The sequence below is a fragment of the Eumetopias jubatus genome, unplaced genomic scaffold (assembly GCF_037043125.1).
Source record: "Eumetopias jubatus isolate StellerSeaLion01/CBP00866 unplaced genomic scaffold, mEumJub1_p1.0 scaffold_4, whole genome shotgun sequence".
NCBI classification, from domain to species: domain Eukaryota; kingdom Metazoa; phylum Chordata; class Mammalia; order Carnivora; family Otariidae; genus Eumetopias; species Eumetopias jubatus.
The window spans coordinates 83373487-83395578 of NW_028274810.1; the positions used below are offsets into that span (position 1 = coordinate 83373487).

The 22092-nt window shown below is 52.5% G+C and overlaps 1 pseudogene; it reads right to left on the reverse strand.

The window, feature by feature from the left end:
* Window positions 1-5392: 5392 nt before the first annotated feature.
* On the reverse strand, window positions 5393-12925 carry LOC114217070 (antizyme inhibitor 2-like; annotated as a pseudogene).
* Window positions 12926-22092: the final 9167 nt, after the last annotated feature.

The window sequence follows — 22092 nt, forward strand, 5'->3', positions numbered from 1 at the left end:
GCTCTAGTTTTAGACAGGCCAGTGAGTTCCTTCAAATCAGAAGCCTCTAGATGTGGAAAGTTAAGCCTTAATTGTCACAGGAGAATAATCCTAGCTTTTCCTGCCACTGGAGGTTGGTGTCACACAAGCCAAGAGAGGAGGAGCTCCAAGAACGGAGTGGTCAGCTGTATGAGTAAGGTGGGGGGCTGAGAGAGGCTGTGGACTCACTGAGAGCAGGTCAATGGCATGACCCTCCTGACAACGTTCAGCTCTGACGGCTGCACTTCTCATGGGCTGGGCGACACAGGGCTCCACTGGATCTGGAAACTGCCCAAATCTTGCAGAGCCTCAGGGCTTTTGCAGTGCTGTTCCCTCTTCCTGCAGGATCTTTACTGACCTTCTCAGCCATCAGGTCTCTCCTCAAATGTCATCTCCTGAAAATCCTCTCCAGCCACTCTCTCTTTTAATTTGTTCACAGCACCCATCACCATTTCTCATTTGGTTTGTTTACTTCTTTAGTGTCTGCACTGCCCCCCCCAAAACGGCTGCTCTACCAGAGCAATGCTGTCTCCTGCCTTACGTCCTGCTGAATCCCAGGGCCTAAAACGCTGTCTTCCATGAATACTTAATGAATGAACACCTGAGCAGAATAGAGTCCGCAAGTGCAGATGGAATTTTAAAGTCACCTCTCTTGATTTCCGTTTTCTCATTTGTCAAAGCAGGGGGGCAGGGAAGGGGGGGAAGCGGGGGGCGGGGCGGGGCGGGGTGAGAACTCCTACCTGATCCTTTGAACAAGGCGTTGTTGGACCCAGACAGTAAATCCCTGGTCGGCTAAGCAAATCCTGCGCGGTAGGTCTGGGTGCAACACCGCCAGTGGCCAGTGGGTGGCAGCAAGTCACTACAGTTGAACGTGACAACACCTGGGCCTCCCAAGGCACGGAACACCTGAGGTTTAATCCCCCAACTGCCAACCTTGTTTATTTTCACCCTCTGGGATGCAAGACTTTCTTAAATCGTGCACGCCCCTGCTGCCCTGAAGGGAGAACACCGATCAGGCGTGTGAATTCAAATACCAGTTCTCCCCCTTCCCCCTGGTGCCCCAGGTTCCTTCACTTCTCTAAAGTGGGCGTCATTGTGAGCTCACCCGGTTGTTCTGAGTCTCCAGCTGATATGGCTGTGGAAGGACAGTATGTGGAGTCACGAAAGGGCTTTGAGGACTGCAGGGGCTTTGGGGTAGCCAGCTGGAGCCTGGACCTGCAGAGACTCCCATGAGAACCTCATTCTCCAGCCCGTCTATGTCCACGGCGCACCTGCACCCATGCAGCTGAACATGGCTGAAGACCGACACATCGGATGGCCCGCCTCACTCTAGACTGGCCGCCACAAACCTTGGGTGGTCCCCTGTGCTGGCAATCGAATCCCATTTCACTGGCCCATTCACTCTCCCTCTTTTGGGACTTCCTCCTCTCTGCCCCTCTCCTCAAAACACCAAGGCCCCCTTCTGCCCCCTCCCTCACAGCCCTGACCTTATTTCTTTTTTCACTGAGAAAAGAGAACCAGTCGGAAGAGAACCCCAGGGCACCTGAGTCGCACAGTCGTTAAGCATCTGCCTTCGGCTCAGGTCGTGATCCCAGGGTCCTGGGATCGAGCCCCGCATCGGGCTCCCTGCTCCGCAGGAAGCCGGCTTCTCCCCCTCCCACTCCTCCTGCTTGTGTTCCCTCTTTCGCTGTGTCTCTCTCTGTCAAACAAATAAATAAAATCTTTAAAAGAATAAAAAAAAAAAAAGAAGAGAACTCCACTTTCTCCCAAGATCCTGCGGTGCCCATGGTGTGCCCGGCCTCCCACCCTGGGATGTGCTGTCCAAGCTCCCACTCGGCTCTTGGAACTGTCTCCTCTCTTCTGCATCTTAATTATCTTCCCCAATAACGAGCTTCCCCGGGAGTCTACAAACTGTAATAGCTCTCATCTTAAAATAAACCTCCTGATCTGGCCTGCTCTTCTTCCAGCCACCCCCCATTTCTCGCTGCTGCCGGTTCTGGCACAACTTCCTGGAGGGGGGGCAGCCCACACCCACACTCTCTGGACCCCACTTTCACCAACCTCCTCCTTCCCTGCACCAAGCCTCTGGTTAAGATCACCAGTGACCGTCTCTTCCCGATCCCACCTTTGACCCCCACCGCACCCACCTCTGAGCGGTATTTGACGGTTGGGCATTTCCTCTTAGAAATGCTTCTCGGGGCGCCTGGGTGGCTCAGTCGTTAAGCGTCTGCCTTCGGCTCAGGTCATGATCCCAGGGTCCTGGGATCGAGCCCTGCATCGGGCTCCCTGCTCTGTAGGAAGCCTGCTTCTCCCTCTCCCACTCCCCCTGCTTGTGTTCCCTCTCTCGCTCTGTCTCCCTCTGTCAAATAAATAAATAAAATCTTAAAAAAAAAAAAAAAGAAAGAAAGAAATGCTTCTCTTGTTTCTGTGCCTTGTGTTTTCTCTGGCTATGCTCACTTCCTGGTTGGCCTGGGAGGCCCCAGGGATGTCAAGTCCTCGGGGTGCCGACACTGCCCATGTTCGTATCCCCCGTACTGAGCCCTGGCCCTGAACCCAGGGCTTGTGTGTGTGAGACTCCATTTGGAGGTTGGATAGACTGCTCCAGCCTGACTTGTCAAAGCTGAGCTCTCGATTTTCACCCCTCCTACCCTGCTTCTCCTCCCCAGCGTCCCCATTCATGTTTCAGCCGCTCCGGCCGAATGCCCTGGGGTCATCCTTGACTCCTCTCCTCGCCCCAGGTACCCCAGTTGGTCCCTCAGCAGATCCTCTTGACTCAACCTGTCCACCCTGTCCTGGACTGGCCACTCCTCACCACCAACACCCTGACCGCCCATCATTTTCCCAAACTGGCAGCAGCCCCCTCAGATTCTCTCTGCATTCCTGCCGCAGGGATCTGCTCAAACCCTCCACGGCCTCCCCTCCAGCTCACAACAAAGTCAAAGCCCTGCCTTACCCAAAGCCCTGCCTTACCATGAGGCCCCCCAGCCCTACCCCTGCCTCCTCCTCCCCTCACTCACTCTGCTCACCTTCATGCAGCCCCTTGCCTTTTTTTTTTTTTAACAGTCTCCATCCCTGGCATCGGACTTGCGGTTTGCAATGCCTGGAACTCTGATCTAGCGGCCACACGGCCTCTCACTCTCTGCTCCTATGCTCCCCCCACCCCCGGACTAGCTGACCTTGGTCCTTCTGCCTAAAATAGCATATCTTCCTTTATTCACTATCCTCTGGCTCTGCTTTATTTTTCCTCATAGCGTGTACTTTGTTATATATGTATGTGCTTGTTTAAGCCGTCTCTTTTGCCAACTGGAAGGTAAGCTCCACAAGCCTGGATTTTCATTGTGTGTTACCTGGGCCTAGAACAGTGCCAGGCACACGCTCGGCCCTCAGATTTCTGCTGAGTGAATGGATAGAGAGGTGGATGGGTGGAGGGATGGATCAGCAGGTATGGATAGATGAATGGATGGACAACCACAGTTATAGCATCAGAGGGCAAAACACAGAACACAAAACACACCAGCATCTCTTTATATCTTCCCTAAAGCCCACTTATGTTTGTGCTTCCAGATACTTTGGGGCGTGGGGCGGTTGGGGTAGATGTTTCCACCCCCAATTTTCAGGCCCTGGGAAGAGGTGAATTGGGAACAGGCTGCAGGCTGTCTGAGACCTCTGGGGTGGCCCCCAGAGCCCAACCCTTCTCACGTATCTGGGGGACAATTCTCCTTAGTCCTGGGGTGCTGGGAGAGTCCTCCGCTGTTAGCTGAGCTGAGGAGGCAGCAGCAAGATGGGTAGGGCTGACTCTGGCGGACGGGGAGGACCATCGCAGAGGCTGGGGGTCAGTGAATGGAGAAGCTTAACAAGGACACAGGAGGTGGGCGGCTTCGGCCTCTGGACCCTCACCAGCCGAAGGAATGTGGGTGGTCATCCTGACAGGTCCCTGCCCTCGCCTCTGCCAACTTCCTTCCCTGTAGGACTGTTTTCTTTTCGAGCTCAGAGCTCCCCAAATACTATTTTTAAAGTTTTAGCGTGCCCAGAGGACACACAGGAGTGTCCATCCTATTTTGGACTTGGCTGTTTTCACACCTTGTCCTTCCAACCTCCCAGCCTGGAAGCTCCTAGGACTGAGGCCAGGTCGGCGCACCCCCAGGGCTGGCCCATTAGCTGTGTGGCCAGAGGCTACGCCTGCTCCCTGAGGACCCCCAGAACTTGGGGGCAGTGGGGGGGGGTCTCTGAGTGGGCCAGGCCTGGGACCAGGGGCAGCCGGAGGCAGGGCCCTGGACGTGAATTGACCTTGCTTGAGGATTTGCATTATTGGACTTACTCCTCTCAACAACCCAGTGAGGGCGATACTAATACCCGAGGGGAAAGTGAGGCACGGACACCCCTGTGGGCGTGTGGGGGAGCCTGGAGTCACTCCTGGCCTGTCTGAGCCAGTATTCTCACCACAAGAGTGGGCGCTGTAGCTCACGCAGACCTTCCTACATCAGCACAGGGGTCACTAACTGAACGAAAGGAAGGTACTGGTCCGTGCAGTCCACCTCATGTCTAGGACATAGCCTTCAGGGGGCACTTGCTGTCTGGGCACAAGGCTATCAGCCCTCCCCGACCAGGGTCTGGAGGGTAAGGAGCAGGGAACATGGGGGCAGCTGCCTGAGGAGCTAACCTAGACTTCAGTCAGGCCCACTTTGGGAGAAAACGTTTTGAACCTTGGAAGTTGCCTCATCACACTCAGAAGCACTCAAACCTCTGCCTCCCCCACACCCCCACCCTGCGTTTCCCCACATGGCATACCAAGGTGTTTGGAGCACTTCCACGGTCGCCTCCCAACCTAAGGTGCTGTCCCCAGCAGGCTCCTGTGGAAAGGATGTGCCACTAAAGGAAAGTTCTAGAGCCTCCTCCCCACCTTGGGGACAGAGCCCTAGGCTGGGCAGAGAGGGGACCCTGGGGCCGAGCCTGTGAGAGACCCTGAAGCTGGTAGGGAAGGGACATCTGAGAAGGAAACTGGGGAGCAGTGGCAAACACAGCAGAGTGGGGGCCTGGCCAAGGGGCTGAGGGTCAGCCGGGGCCACAGGGTTGCCTGATTATGCCCTCAAAGGTGTGCACACCTCAGAGCTGTCAGAGCCCCCCAGGGGGACTACCTTGGGCTTACCCGGGGAGCAGCTATGGCAAGGTCAGCACCAAAGGCAGAGGCCAGTGTCAAAGGTCGGTCAGACACTTCGGGCTTTGCTGGGGCCGGTGGGGGGATTAGGGTATTTCTTGGGCCTGGGGCTGCAGAGCTTAGCCACATTCTCCTTGCCAAACTCAGATCCTGCTGCGATCCCCTCCATGCCCTGCCCCCTGTCTCCCCCTGTGGACACCTGAGCCCAGGCTCCATGACCTAGCAGATGGAGGCGGGCAGGAAGCCACTGAAGGTGGAGCTCATGGTGGAGGTGTAAGCGCCCATGGAGGGAAAGACAAGCCAGTCGCCCACATCCAGCTCGGGCACCCGCAACTCCCCTAGGAAGAGCTTGTCAAAGGCATCACATGTGGGACCGTAGCAGGTACAGGGGAGGAGGGACGGCTCTGAGCCGAACTCCTGCAGGGAGCAAAGAGCAGGGTCTCAGAGAAGGAAGAGCCCCAGCGGGTCCCCCCAGCCCACTCCCCGGGGCCGGCAGGGCACACCCGCAGGGCCCCATCAGGAAAGGCTCCCACACGGACACTTATCAGCCACCCACGGTGACCAAGGAGCGAGCGGTCTGTATGCGCCAGGCACTGTTCTCAACCCTGCCCTCATGGGGTTGACAGTCTAGTGACATAGCCCCGCCCCGCCCATTCACAAGTGTGGACACAGATAGGATCTCCGTGTCCCCTACACAATGGGAATATTTTATTCAACTGTCACTCAACATACTGGCCTCACCCTTGGCGGCCCATCGGGATCACCTGGGGAGTTTTCACAAAGGCCTGAGGCCAGGCTTTCAACCCACTTGGGATTCCGATTTCAGCGGTCTGGGGCATCGCCTGGGTGTTAGGGACTCTTAATGCTCCCCAGGTGATCTAACGTGGAGCCAAGTTTGAGAATCTCTCCTTCCTAAGTCTCCCGCACCGCCAGCATTCAAGAATGCTGGAAACACAACGCGTGTGTGCAGAGATGCACATGGAAACACACAGGGCCGAATAGATGTGCACGCACACCTACAGACTCACGTACCTGCACACCCACCTACCTGTACATCAGCCGGCCCCCACACACAGAAGTGCACATGCAGGTACACAAGGCACCCATGTGCGCGTCCCTGAACACGCATGTGGTGTGGCAATCTTCAAAGCCATCGACAGTCAGAGCTCCTTCACCTCCCCACCTGCCACGGCGATCCCCGCCTCTCGGGACTGGGGGCTGTAGGCAGTGGCCGCAGAGACTAGGAGTACCTGAGCCACACGGGGCCCCCTTACCTTCACCACAATGGGCATCCCGGGGACAGCCTCCCTGAGGAAGATGCGGAAGATGCCGCAGTGGCCCTCACTGAGCTAGCATACCAGCTTCCGGTGGCCTCCTGGGAGCGGGGAGAGGGCAGCCCCGAGGTGCGCGTGGCCAGTCTTAGCACCCACCCTCCAAGCGCAAGTGTGGGAGGGGCCCCGATCCGTGGCCCAGTGCCGGAGAACTCCTGCTCTCTGCTCCAGGAGTCTTCCCGACCCCATACCAGGTTGGGGCCTGTCATCTGGGTTCCCGCTGTTCCCTCTGCCCAGCCGGCTGACCTAGCTCACCCCTTCCTGCCCTCGAAAACTACACTGGAGTCTCTCACCCTGGCCTTTTGCTCGATCCTTCTGCCCCTGCCCCACCTGCGTGCTTCTCCCTGGGCCCCACGAGGCACTCCAGGTCCCCTGTTTCTAGGGAAATGTGAGTAAAAACTTCTCCCTTTGGGACAGTGCCCACGTCCTACTACCAAGCCGGTTTCTTCACAACCACTTAGTCTGCAGAATATTGCTTTCTTGAATCTAAACTCAGGGTTATCCACAGGCATTCCAGCTACCACTGAGATACTCACATCTTTTGGAATATTGTTTATCCCCCCTCTGGGTCTTCTCCTCACTGTCTTCTCCTTGGTGTCAGTCACCCCACCTCCTCCCCTCCCCGCCAGCTGCCATTACCGATCCTGTCTCCAGGGACCCCGGCCCCAGGTGTCCTAAGCCACTTCGCCATGACATCCTCAAGAACGAGACCTCAGCGAGTGACCAGCGTTTCAGCCAGGCAGATGGGGGGCCCCACTACACCCCTAACTCGCCATGCTGTGTGGACAAATTCCTTCCTCTCCCTGAGCCTCAGTATTCCCACCTGTAACATGGGAATGACCCAAAACTACCTCCTAGGATTGTTGAGAGAAATGAGACAAAATAGGTATTTCACACAGAATACTTAATTATCAGCGGCTCTTATTATCGTGGAAATAAAAATAATAAGCCCCAAATACTTATAACTCGGAATTCCGAGAAACGGATGGCTAAAATCCTGTGCCGCATTTCCCAATATTCTTTAACCACACACTTTGTGGGGAAATGAAATTAGTTGACACAAGCACCTTTGGGATTAAAAGTTGTGTGGGCCAGCACGTGTCACAAGGATAAGGGAGGAGATTACCGGGATTTATAAATATTTTTATGTCAGTTATTACGAAGCCACAGAATAGAGTGGCGAGACCCTATTCGTACTCTCTATCTCATCACGAAACCGAGTTTCTGGTTAGTTCACTGTGTGAGAACAGCCACCCCACCCCACTCCTGCTGCAAAAATAACAATCTAGTAACTCTCCCATGATGGTCGACCTCAATTGCCAAAAGGTTTCCTGTTACCCTCTAGATGTCACCCTTAACCTTCAGGCCACAGCAACGACAATGTTGCCTTCCTGTATTTTTTGTAAGAATTTGTATTGACTCAGTGTATTTTTCATTATAAGAATCTGCACCTGTTAGAAAGCACTTTCCGGAAGGATTTCAAATGCACGTCAGGAGCACAGCGGTGTCTGTAGCCTCATGAGCTGTATTCTGTGACTTTGCCTCCATAAATGTGATCTAAATTCATGGGCGGCTGAGGAAGGGTAAGGACTTTGTCTTGGCTCTCTCTACCTCCCAGTGAACTTGAGAACAACACAATAGTGATACTAACAGGTTCATTCTTTTTCCCCGATTCACAGCTTGCCTCTCACTAATTAGGCACTGCGGGGAGGAGCCCAGACCCTCCATCCATCCTCTTCTCCAGGGCCCGGGGACGTCTGCACAGTGCCCTCCCCCGCTCCCCCAGTGCTGGCCCACCCACCAGATTCCAGCACAGCCTTCTTGGCAATGGAGGTTGACAGCTGCCATGTAGACAGATGCCGTGTAGAAGCGTCCGGGCTCCGCGATGATCTCTACACCGCTCCCCACGGGGTAGTCCTGGGCCAGGGCAGCATTGATCACCCTCGCTCTCTGCAGGGACAGACCCATATGACCAGTCCCTATGTCGGGGCTTTACCTGCACCATCCCCCTTTGTTCCCATAATAGCACTGTGGGGAGGTGTTATCATCCCTACTTTACTAGGGAGGAAACAAACTGTGGCCCAGAGAGGGGAAGTCACTTGCCCAAGGACACAAGCAGGTGTACAAGCTGTAGCACCCTGAGATGTCTGAATTCCCAACCACTGAAACCAATACATGGTCAGCAAAGATGGGATGGTCCCTGGATGGGGGGCACAGGGAACTTCTACTTGACTGCAGCTCAGGGACAGCAAGTAACATGTCTAAACACAGACATGGAGCCAGACGTTCACACATGCTCGCATGTGCCCACAGGCCATGTGCACTGAGTCAGACAAAGACAAAGACACCTCCCAGCTACATGCATGCACCTGACTTAGTTACAAGAGCTCCCCCTACATGCAAGCACGTGCGCACTGCCCCCCGAACCCAGCCCAGGCTCTTTCTGGTCCTCCTCTCCGACCTCCTCAAATTTAGGTTCGCAGCCCTCCTCTCCCGGGAAGCCCCCTCCGATGTCCAGGAGGCCCATCTCGAACATGCACCGGCAGTCAGCCAGGGCCTGGGTGAAGGCGTGCACCATCTGGCAGTTCAAGCCCATGTGGAAGCTGGACGCAGGTCACGTGACACGTAGAGAAACACACATGGGAACGTAAGGGTCAGTAAGAAGGGGGACATTCCGAAATGCCAACACGGGTAAAATGTGGAGACCAGTACGGATACACATACGAGGACACACGTGACTACGGCGGCCCACACAAACATGCACCCCTGGATATACGTGTGGGTGTCTGCAGAGATGCACACATCGCCCGTGACTGGCCTTGAGTTGGGGTGCTCACGGTCGTACGGCAGTCACTTCTCTGGGCTGCCGCCTCCCAGTGCCTCCGTTGCAGTGTTCCCCTTCCCCTCCTTAGGGGGCGTGTGATCAGAACCCCAAGCCCCAGGACACCCCCCACACACACACTCCCGCAAGTAGGAGGGCTGAGGAACCAATCGGGGCCAGGCAGTGGGAGGCGAGGGAGGCCCTTGGCTCAGATGCAAAATTTAAGGGGGTGCCAGAATACTGAGCCATCAAGATAAATAGCATTTAATGCAATATTTTTAAGAAGCAAAATTGACGCAAAAACATCCCCAACGAATGAAACACAGAAATTTTAAATAAAGGCAAAATTGGTAACAGTGATTGGACTTTGGGGCAAAAGGAAAAGTCAGGCATTCCAATCCTGTCTTAATTTAAAATTTTAATATTTTCCTCATCATGGATTTTTTGCATTAATCTTGAGTTTTTAAAATATTGTATTAAGATGTTACTTGTCTAGAGTACTAAGTTTTTTGGCATCCCCTTACATTTTTCACCCAAGGTGGGTGCCTTGCTTGCTTGCCCTGCCCTAGTCCCAGATAACAGCCAGCTTCTTTGCTGAGGACAAATGGAGTATCTTGAGGCCCAGAGGGGCCACGGCTGACCAGAGGGCAAAGACTGGAGACTGGCGGTAAACGCCAGGACCCGTGCTTCCCAGGCAGGGAAAACCAGCACTCTCACCTGGCTCCAACCGCTGCCAACCCCAGGGCCCTGGCCGACTTGAGCAGATGTTCACACACCTCCAGGGTGGCCCCGAACTTGGCGCTCAGGGGGAACATGCTCTCGCTGTCCTGGGTCCACAGCCAGAGGACCAGCCTGGGAGAGGGTGCAAAAGATGCCAGGGGTTTTTAGACACGTGAGCCCCGAGGCCTGGATGCTTTACCCGCCCCTCTCCCCAATGTTTCTCCACCTTCCCACCTGTCCCTGCCTAGTTCCTCCAGCCGCTGAGTCCCAAGAAACGAAAACACTCACCACTTAGAGACTTCTGCCCAGGCAACAAAAAGCAGGAAAGTGATAAAATTATACATACACCTTTTGTAGGCCTCCAGGTTACAGGATCAGCAATGTTAAATAATTTTCCCAAGACCACACAGCATGTGCTCACAAATCTGAAACACGAACCCCGGTCTACCTGACTCCAATGTGAGTGCTTTGTCCGTGAGGTCGCCTGACCCTAGGCCTCCTAATGCCAGGTTCTGCCCAGTGTCTATGCAGATATTCACAGTATTTCTTTGGCACCAATGTGCACCAGGGAAGGCACTGGGCCCACTGACCCAAAGGCTTGTACTCTGCTACTTGAACCTCTCCCAGGTCACCCCATGGGACCACCTTCATCTGGTTGCAGAGGCCCAACTCTACTGGCAGAGGCCCCAGGCTTGCTGTCCCTCGGCCCATCTGTTTGCACCTGCCTGCCCCACCCTGCTGGTCTCACCTGGCCTCGGGGTGGTGCTGGGCCACCTTGCTCAGCTCCTCCTCACTGTCCAAGGTCAGGAGCCGCACCCCGTGGAGGACAGCGTACTGGATGTGGGAGACAGGCTTGCAGGGGTTGGCATACATGATGCACAAGGGGGCGACGCCCAGGCCCAGCACCTGCTCCAGCTCCACCTGGCATGGGGGCGACTGCGTCAGGGGCTGGCTCCCCACCCTGGCCCTCTGGGGCCAGAAACCCGGGGCATGAGCACAAAGGGCTGCCCTTGGCTGAATCCCTCCTCTGCACCTCGCACTGCGCCGGGCATGTCTGTGCCACTTAGGCTTCTAGACGACTCTCAGGAAAGCACAGTTGGCCCCATTTTATAAGAGGAAGAACCTGCAGTGTGTGAAATGACTGTGCGGGGACAGGAACGGGGCCTGTGGCTCAAAGCCTGTGCCCTTCCATTCACTGGCTCCCATTGCCTGCCCCAGCCATGTGGCCCAGCGGCAGGTCAACCCCCCATAGTTCATTCATTTCTTCCTTCAAAATCAAGTGAGTATTTCCTGTCTCGGCCACTGTCCTAGGTGCCGTAGGCCCCACTCCGAGATCCCCGGCGGCTGACCTCCTGTCCCCAGGAAGTGTCAAGCCCTCAAATGAGGCCCCCGGCAGCGGGCACAGGCTCACCTGGCTGGCACGGTCGAAGCCGGCGCCCAGGGTGGCCAGGACGCGCAGTCCCCAGGTGCTGTTGTTGCACTTCATGGCACAGAGGGGTGAGACCTGCGGCAGGGTGCGGCAGAAGGCCTGATGGCGGAGGGCCAGCACGCCCAGTTGGCGACCCTGAAGGGGTCTTGGTGGTCCTGCCAGGGCCGGGAAAGAGGGAGGGGAGGCTGGGTGGTGGGTGCGTCACTTGGTCTTCACAATGACCTTGTGCAGTCAGTACTAGTGCTAGTGCCATTTTATAGATGGGACAACAAGGGCTCAGAAATAGGAAGTCACTGGCTCAAGGTCATACAGCGAGTACATGGCAAAGACAGGATCTGACCCCAGATCTTCTAACTCTTTAAACAGGAAGACGTAAGGGCAACAATGATCTTTGTAGATCAAAGTGGGGGCAAGGCGGCTCCAACCCTCCACCACACAGCCTGGCACCGGGCAGTTACAATTCCATGGGGTGATGGGAGGTATGAGAAGGGGACAGAGAAACTATTCCATGACCCCCCGCAGAACTGAGCCTTGGAATAAGACCTAGTAAACGGAGCTATAGAACCACAAAACAGAAAGTCTTATTTCTTGTCCACCAAAGTAGGGACTGAGACTCACCCTCTCTGCTCCCTACTCCCTTCCACCCCCAACCTCCCTCCCTCTCCCTCCGTACTGATTCAGAGCTCCTTGATCTTCTTCAGGACCACGTGCCAGGCAGATTCCCCAGGCCCCAGCGCGATGAGCTCCTCTGGGCACATGCTTCCAAGGGTGCCCTGATTCCCCTTCAGGTTCCCAAGGGGGTTGCTCATCCCCGACACTCCAACAGATCCCTCCAGCAGGCACGGTTCCAGTGTCCTGGAAAGGTTTTGCTCTAAGGATCTGGCCTCCTCCCTTCTCCCAGCTCCCTGCAAGTCCCAGGGGCAAGAGTTCTCTGGGGGCCTGCCAGCCCTCAGCTCTCCCATTCACCCAGAGAGCTCCATGGAGCCCTAGTGAGTTTTCCCATCTCTAGGATGGGCCACTGGCCTGGTCCAGCCTGCTTCAGAGACATGGTGGGAGACCAAGCAAGATGCACACACTGTGCATATGGAATAGAGGGTTGGCATCCTTTTCTAGGCTCCTTCACACACGTGTCCCCATTCACAAGTGAGAAAGTAGACACACGGAAAGGATAATCAAGGAGGTCAAGATCTTCAGATTATGAGACTTAGAGGCAGGGACTAGGACATGATCTAGTCCAACATCCCCATTTTACACACAGGGACAGGAGGCTCAGAGAAGGGAGGAGACTTGCCCAAGGTCACCAAGTGGTCAGTGGCCGGGCTAGGACTTGCACTTGAGCTCCCTAGAGCAGCCACGGGACCCACTGTTGGCCACACACCCCTGAGACCAAAGTGAGGGAAGCCTGCAGCCAGAGTCTGTCTGTCTGTTTCAGCAGTTAGGACGGCACCCATGGTCCCCACTCCACACCCGGACTCACCTGGTATCCATCACGACCTGCTTCTTCAGGCACAGTGCAGGGGACTGGGATCTCTGGTGTCCTAGACTTCGGGTAAATCCCTGCAGGAAGATCGGAGTTCAGCGCGGAGCTCAGGGGCTCTCCCTCCCAACCTCAGCCTCCCAGGTCTGGAGAACAAGCCCTCCTAAAGTCACCCACACGGCAGCCTGCAGGGTGAGGTCAGCGAGGATCAGAGTAGAGGGACTCTGCAAACCCTGTCATCCACCATTCCCCCTTCACAGATGGGAAACCGTGGGACCCAAAGATTTTCAGATGACTCAGTAGACCTGGAGGGGAAGTGGGAGCAAACCAGGACCTCCGACTTCAATCAGGAGCCAGTTCCAACTGCCTCAGACCGTGAGCTGGTCTCTCCCAGTGCTGCGTCTCTGCTCTCCACCACACATTTAAATGTCTCACTGGAAGTTTCTCTGAATGGAAAGGTGAGGCCACCTGCATCACTTGGTGTCCAGGCACATCCTTTGCCCTACCCTGTCCCCACCCTCCCTCTCTATGTAGCCTTCTGTGGTCTCACCAGGTCCCCTGCTGACCCTCCCAGGCTGAAGCCACCACCTTGGAGCTGCCCCACCTCTGGGATGTCAGCTCTTGCCTCCAGCTTACACCCCACCTTCGTGCTGTGACCCAGAGCCTCCCCTCCCTGTTCCCAGAAGGAAGGCCAGCGGGGAGCCCACTACTGCCCAACTTCTCTGCCCACCCTGCCCCACATTCTTGTTGCTTGAGGCCTCCCCCCTTGCCCACCTCCCAGCAGGAGCCAGTGCCCCAACCCTTACCCCATCTCTCCCAGGCTCTGGGGGCTTAAGAATCTAGGAAGGGACAACAGGAAGAGCCTGGATTTGAGGAGGTCGGGGAGCTAATCCCATAACCTCTAGAGGCCTCGTGAATTCCATCTGTAAAATGGTGGGTGTTGGGGGAGATCTGTGATTCCAAACAAGGTGGTAAAGTCCAAGGCTTTTATAGAGACCCCCGGCCACTCCCGCCCCAGACTGATTCGGGGTAGAACCAACTTCCAGCTCAGCTTCTTACACGCTCTATGACTGGGCAGGTGGCCTCCCCTCTAGAACCTCAGGTTCATCATCTGCAAGACGGGGGTGACAGCCACCTCTGCGTCACAGCGTGAGCATGAGGATGAAATGAGAGGACACCTGCAAAGAGTTCAGCAAAGGGCCAGCACATTCTAGGAATCCTGAGGACAACCCAGCAACAGCCAAGAGTACTAAGCCCTAAATAAATTATGTGACATATTTTATGTGGGTGATTCATAACAGCTCATGAGGCGGCTTCTCCCCAGCTACATACTTGTGGGACATGGGACAATAGGAATCTACCCCAGGCAGGCAATCCCTGAGGGAATGCAACCTTACCCCCAGGACAAGCTCTGTACCTGGATTAAGATGGACGAGAAGCTCCGGTAGTCACCTGCCCGATGTCAGCCTGGGGCAGGAAAAGCTTGCCCTGCCGCGAGGAGCTACGGGGCCACCTGCCTGACCCCAGCTTGTTGGCTCCAGGCAAAACCATACAGAGAGAGCTGACCTTCCCAGACTGCCATGAAACAGGGGAGCCCAACGAGGAATACCCCCCTATGTCCCACCAGCCAGGGTAACTCACCTACCAAGGCCGGCTCAAAATAACAGGCCCCACAGGTGCTGCTCAGACTCCTGCTGATGGGGGGACCATGAGAGGCCCATCAGAACCAGAAAGAACTGGGAAGAAGGACCCCTCGGTCCTTCCATCTGCGGGGCAGCTTGAGGAGAAAGTCTCTGTGTCCCTTGAATTCAACAAGAATTCGGGGGGTACAATTTCGCTTGGGAGAGATATCGGTTAGGGTCTAACCAGGAAAAGAAAGACCACTTCAGCTATTTACAAGACAATTGAACGCAGAGAATGGTTTCCACAGGTGAAGAAGGAGCTGAGGGCCAGACAGGGGAGAGTGACGCAAACGGATCCTGGCAGGAAGTTGTCTCCGAAGGAAGAAGGGGTGCCCTCCAACCCAGGGCCTGGGGTCACTGTGTGGAAGCTGGAACTGCAGACAGGAAGCTGCTACCTAGGAAGCTACCTGGGACAGAGGGGAGGGGGGAAACATACCCTGGATCTTCCCATGGCCTCCCAGTCTCCTGCCAGGGCCCCCAGTGGCTGACCTCTGCTGGAAGCCAGTCCCCTAGGAGACAAAACTGAGAGGGGGAGGGACAGAGAAAGGGTCTGGAGGCCAGGAGGCCCAGGGTGAACGCAGGGGGTCAGAGGCTTCTGAGGGGTAGAGACATTTAACTGAACCCTCGAGGATGAGTAGATGCCAGCCAGGCCAAGTACCAGAGAAGAACATTCCAGGCACAGGGGGCACCTAGTGCAAAGGCTCAGAGAGGGGAACAAGTCTGGCCCCTGGAGGGATAGAAAGAAGTGCAGCCGACGGAAGGAGAGAGATAGGAATTTCCCTGGGCTCCAAAGCTGATACATGTGAAGTATTAGCCTGCTATTACGGGCGTGAAAATGGAGGGGCAGAGTGTGGCATCCAGAGCCCAAAGAGCCCCTCTAATAAGACGATCACCCAATCCAGACCCGACCTAGACCCAGCTAGACGCTTGGAGAGGGAAAGTCATTCCATTCCGTTCCTTTGGCAGCCTCCCTTTCCCTACCACGTACACAACCCTGAAGGAGGCTCCTTGTCTGTCTCCTTGTCTCTCCAGCTACAGACACCACCCAGGTTGTCCCTGACCCTCTCTCCAAAGCTGCAGCGACTTGCTCTCCGGGGCACAGGTGCTCCCTTTGGCAGAAACACACTTCTATCACCCTGGAGGATGTTGAAATCATGCTTCCTGTTGCTTCCAGGAATCCTTTGGTCAGGATCAGATTCAAGGGTGGACCAGCCAGCTCAGCTGCTGAGGTACCACAACACCAGAAAATGAGAGGAGAGAAAGAAAGCCGGAGAAGAAAACTGAGTCTTACCAAACCTCAGTATGAGACTGGAAATCACACTTTGGTAGATCATTTGGAGTGAGGTTACAATCATGTAGTCACTTCTTGTGATCAGCCTGGCTTCAGAAGAGGCTGGGTCTGCCAAACCATGGGCTTTTGCTTTGCTGAAGAAAGGCTGCAAGTCTGGGCGGAACTGAACTGCTTAGGACAGGAGAGGTGGGATGCTGTCACCAAAAGGCCCACACTTACCCTCCCTCCATAAAAATCCGCTCTAAGTGGATGTTGAACAAATATTTGAGGAATATTTAGCAGAAACAACTGGACAGCCACACGTAAAAGAATGAAGCGAACCCATACCTCACACCATATGTAAAAGTTAACTCAACACGGATGAAAGATCTAATAAATATAAAAGCAAAAACTATAAAACTCTCAGGAGACAAGGTGAGAGTATATTCATGACCTTGGGTTAGGCAAGGTTTCTTAGACAGGACACCAGATGAAATGGGGAATGACTCAGTGAGTATAGGATTTCTTTATGAGTGACAAAAACATTCATACCTTTGATTGTGGTGATGGTTGCACCACTCAGGGAAGATACTAAAAACAGTCAAATTGTACACTTTAAATGGGTGAAATGTATAGTATGTGAATTATATCTCAAAATAGGTTTTTTAAAAGAATATTCATTTAGGGGCACCTGGGTGGCTCAGTGGGTTAAGCACCCAGCTCTTGGTTTTGGCTCAGGTCATGATCTCAGGGTCCTTGGATCGAGCCTCACATCAGGCCCTCTGCTCAGCTTGGCATCTGTTGAAGATTCTCTCTCCCTCTCCATCTGCCCTTCCTGCTCATCCTCTCTCTCCCTCTCAAATAAATAAATAAATCTTTTTAAAAAAATAAGTAAAAAAATAAAAGAATATTCATTTAAAGAGACACCAAAATATCACTTACCTACAGAGGGGGCCTATGTGTCTCAGTCCAGCCCGAGTAAAGCAGATAGAACACAGATCTTGGACACCTGCAGGTCTGCGTTTTAATCATATCCAGAAGCCTAGGAAGTTATGTATCTTCTCTAAGCCTTGGGATTCCCACCCACAGAAGGGGTATGGTAATAAGTACATACAAGGTAGATTCTTAAAGGCACTGACTCTTAGATTGCCAGAATCTTTCAACAAAGGCATCTCAGACCTGAAAGAATGTGTTGTTCAACCTCCCTGTTAACCAGTGCAAAAATCCCCTTTTCAACTGAAATGGGATGGACGTCCCATTGGCTTGCTTGCATATCCCCTGGGACAGGGAGCTCATCCCCCTTCCCGAGACAGCCACCTCTATTCTTGGTCAGCTCAGACTGATGTCAAGGTCTTTCTTTAGAGTTAAACCGTCCCTCTTGGCTGCCACTTATAGGCCCTGTGTCCTACCTTTCAGGCCCCACAGAACCACTTCAGACATGAAGTTTGTGTTAATATGTCCTTGAGTCTGTCCTTTCCTGGGTCAAACATTCCATCTGACTTCCATTTGTTGAACACTGTGGTTTTTCCAATGCAGAAACAAAGGCCCAGAGAGATTCACCACATGTAACACGGTGAGTTAGAGGACACACGGTGAGTGAGTGGCCCAGCACATATCTACCCCAAGCTCCTCTGACAGACAGCAGAATGTGGATCCCCAGGGTTAGCACAGGGCCTTCACTGGGGCTCTGAGTTCTGTGTCTTGCCTCCTAGCCTAGGGATCAGTGCAGGATTTATCAAAGAAACATCATGACAAACACAGCATCCAGCCCCAAGGACAGCTCACCAACACCACCCCCTGCTCCCAGTAGGGCTTGCATCCTGGGTCCTTCTGAGGTTAGAATGGTTGGAATGAATCACCAGTAGCTGACAATTATGATAGTCCCTGGAAGAGCAGAAAGATGGGTAAAACAGGCTCTCTTTCCTCAAGTAATCCCCGGTGTTGTGAGAACAATAGGTATATAGACGACCAGAGAGCACAGAGGAAGACTTAGTATTCCCATTCTGTTTAAGGAGACTCAAGGAGATGAAGAGACTCACCCAAGGTCATACAGTGACCAACATACAGAGAGCAGAAATTTGAACCCAGTTCTGTTGACCTCATAGCCTCTGTTCCTAGGAATTCAAAGCAGCATAGGGGCGCCTGAGGGGCTCAGTCAGTTAAGCATCTGACTCTTGGCTTTGCCTCAGGTCATGATGTCAGGGTTGTGAGATCAAGCCTCGGGTCAGGCTCTGCACTCAGCAGTGGAGTCTGCTTGTCTTTCTCCCTCTGCTCCCCACCACCACTAAATAAATAAATAAATAAATAAATAAATAAATAAATAAATAAATAAAAGGGAGCATAACTCAATGACTACACACATAGAATTTAATGTACCAAATGGAGATAATGGTGGTGGTGAAGATCATGTCATTATTTATCAAGTGCTTACTCATGACTAAGCCCCTTGCTGGGCAGCCACCAAATACTCACAAAACCTTATGGATGTGGTTATGGTTATTATCCCCATTTTATAGGCAATGAAACCAAGGCACAGAGAGGCAGCATAGTAATAGAGTCTACTTAATAGGCTCATGGAGAGTAATGAGATAATGCATATAAAGCCCACAGCCTAGTGCCTTCATGACGCTGGTTAAGAACTCACTGAACTAGTTAATGATAATGATAATGTTGGCATTATAAGGGCCTTAGAGATCATCTAAACCAGGGATTCTAAAACTTTTTGTCTTAAAAACTAAAATGTGGGCCCTATAGTGGATGTTTGTTATGTCTGGTGGATGCCCAGCATCTTCGAACCCCTGTGTCACGTGAAAGCAAGAAATGGACTTTCCCAGACTCCCTTGCAGCCAGGATGTGAGTATGACCCAGGCTCTATCAGGCCGATCTGAAGGCAACAAGAACTAACTAATATTGTAAAAGTGACTCCAGTAGCCATGGTGTGTAGTGGTGAGACAGTCGTTAATTAAGTTATTACCTGTTGTCAACTGGAATGAAGTTCCTTGAAAGTAAGGGACCCAATGTTCCCCAATATGGAATGGCACAAAGGGCATGAGGAACACGAGTATTAGGGGTGGAGTAACTTCTAATAACGGTCCTAGAGAGTTTAGAGAAATAAAATGGCAAGCTCAGAGTCATAATTTGTTGGCACAAGACATGGCCAGAGAGTCAGAACTTTCTATGACTAAACTATAAGGAATCTCTCATCTCTTGCAGCCAAAGAGATGAAGGAGTCAATATTTAAAATAAAAGTTTGAGCATACAAGTTGCTATATTACAATGCGGGTCAAATGTACAGCCTTACCCCACACACGCCCGTGCATGCACACACGCATACACACGTGAAAGGTGTCCGAATGACCAACAAGCATATGAAAAGTGCTCAACACCAGTAGTTACCAAAGAAATGAAAATTGAAACCACATGAGATTCTACTCCTCCTCCCTAGTGTGGCTAAAATTAAAGAGGCTGGCAATGCCAAGTGTTTCTGAAGATGTCGAAAAGCTGGAATTCCCATTCTTTCTGATGGGGGTGTAACTGGTAAAATCACTTGGAAAAACTATTTGGCAGTATTTACTAAAGTTAAACATACACCTACCCTATGACTCAGCAATTCCGCTTCTGAGCATGTGTCCCACAGAAATAAGAAATACCCAACAGAAATATGTCCACCAAAGGCGTGCTTGGTTGGCTAAGTCAGTGGAGCATGTGGCTCTTGATCTTGGGGTCATGAGTTCAAGCCCCATGTTGGGCACAGAGCTTACTTTAAAAAATGTACAGGGCGCTTGGGTGGCTCAGTCGTCAAGCGTCTGCCTTCGGTTCAGGTCATGATCCCGGGGTCCTGGGATCAAGCCCCGTGTCGGGCTCCCTGCTCAGCGGGAAGCCTGCTTCTCCCTCTCCCACTCCCCCTGCTTGTGTTCCCTCTCTCCTTATCTATCTCTCTGTCAAATAAATAAATGAAGTCTTTAAAAAAATAAAAATAAAATACAAAATATTCATAGAAGTTTCTTTACCATAGGCCCAAACTGGGAACATTCCAAAAGTCCATCAACCATAGAAATAATAAACAAATTCATGTCTATGCTGTGGAACACTACACAGCAATGAAAAAGAGCAAATGAATGCTAAATATAGAAATGTGACTGAATCTCACAGATGTAATGTTGAGCAAAAGAAGCCAGACCCAAAATAATACTACATGCATACTTTATGAGTCCATTTATGTGAAGTTCAAAAACAAGCAAAATTAATCAATGCTGATAGTCAGGAGAATCATTACTTCTGGGCAGGAGACTATTACCTGAGAGGGGGTGTGAGGGAGCCTTCTGGGGTGCTGGAAATGTTCTATCTTAGATCTTGTTCTGGGCCATAGGAATACAGAACACACACACACACACACACACCCACACACACACACACCCCACCCCACCCCACCCCCACACAGATATCCCCTGCTTTTTGAGAGTTTGCCTTCTACCACTTCGCTTTTGTGGGAGACCTGCCTTAGTAGCTGTTTTCGCTAACCAAAATAAATCCGAAGGGGATTTTGCTTTTATGAGAAAGAAGGCATTTTTTTTTTTGTCAGTGTTTGTTTTGCAGCGGACATTAGTTACAGAGGCAGACCTCACCTGGAGCAGCCCCGCCAAGCTCCTTCCCCGAGCTACCCTCAGCATCTCAGCATCACGCCTCTGTAGCTGAGCTGTGTCTGGAAGCATCTGGGCTTGATCTCAATTCAGTGCGTGCATCTGTCAGCAAGATGTGTCCTAAGGTATCAGGAAAGCCTCAGAAAGGTTATTTTTTTGGATCTGGGAATGCTCAAGAAGTTTTCCATATAAACGAACAGTAATTGCTTCTTTGATTTACACCATTTCAGCTTACAAAAGTTTTCATAGGAACGCTCTGCTCCCTACTTTCAGATAGCGAGACAAACCTGTATGTTCATTTTTTTATATGTACATATCTTCCTACATGCACACAGGCATATATATTTTTGTATGTATTCTGTGTGTATATATGCATAGTACGTATATATATATATATATATATTCGTTTATTCAGCTGTACACTTAAGATAAAAATTTTATAACCATGGTCTCTTACCTGAAAGTCAAAGAATTGATTTGGAAAGAGTGCCTCCTAAGAATTGTAATAAAGACCTATGGGAAGATTTAGATATCTCAGACTACCTCAAACCCACAGAATATACCACGCCTCCCTTGTCAGCATAACAAACCCTCTTCTCCTGGACTGATAAGGCTGTTTCTGTCTAAAGATCCCTGCTATAAATTTGTCCAAGATTATAAAACAAGAGCCAAAGTCTACACTGCCCCCCACTGCTTCTTTTTTTTTTTTTTAAGATTTTATTTATTTATTTGACAGTGAGACAGCAAAAGAGGGAACACAAGCAGTGGGGAGTGGGAGAGGGAGAAGCAGGCTTCCCGCCGATCAGGGAGCCCGATGTGGGGCTCGATTCCAGGACCCTGGGATCATGACCTGAGCCGAAGGCAGACGCTGAGCCACCCGGCGCCCCCCACCCCCGCACTGCTTCTTTAACAGCACACCCAACAGGACTGTGAGTTCCCTTGGGGTGTGACTCGGTTCCACGGGGTGACCCTGCAGGGAGGCTGGAGAGAAAGCCATTCCAGAGGGATCATCCCACACTCACTCCTGCCTGAGGGCACCCCAGGGGAGAAGAGCCTGCCTGCCCAGCCCCACCCCAAGCAAAACCTGTGTCCTGGGTTTCTGGGGCAGGTTCCTACCTAATTCAGTATTAACAAAGAGGTACTTTGAAGAACACAGACAATGGGGAAGAAGGAAGTCCCCGCTTTGTGGATGAGGAAATTGAAATTAAAAGAGCATAAAAGGCTTGCTCAAGACACATTGTGCTGATACAGTACAGATTTGGACCCGGGCCTGACCCCAGGGCCTGCGTTCCTAGGTCACTGGTGTAAAGCACAGGGACCTGGGTTTGAATACGCGGGCCATGTGGCCGCTGTTTCCCTGGGCTATTGTGAAGGTCGAATGAGGTGTGAACACACAGAACCCTGGGCACAGTTGCTGGCACATCATAAATGCCTCACCCATTTTCCCTCGTGATGGGGATGTGCTGATGTCAGAGCTGTGAGGTCTGGAAAGATGCTCCACGGCAGGACTCCAGCTTTGACCTGTTGAGGCTCCTTTGAGTTTGAAATT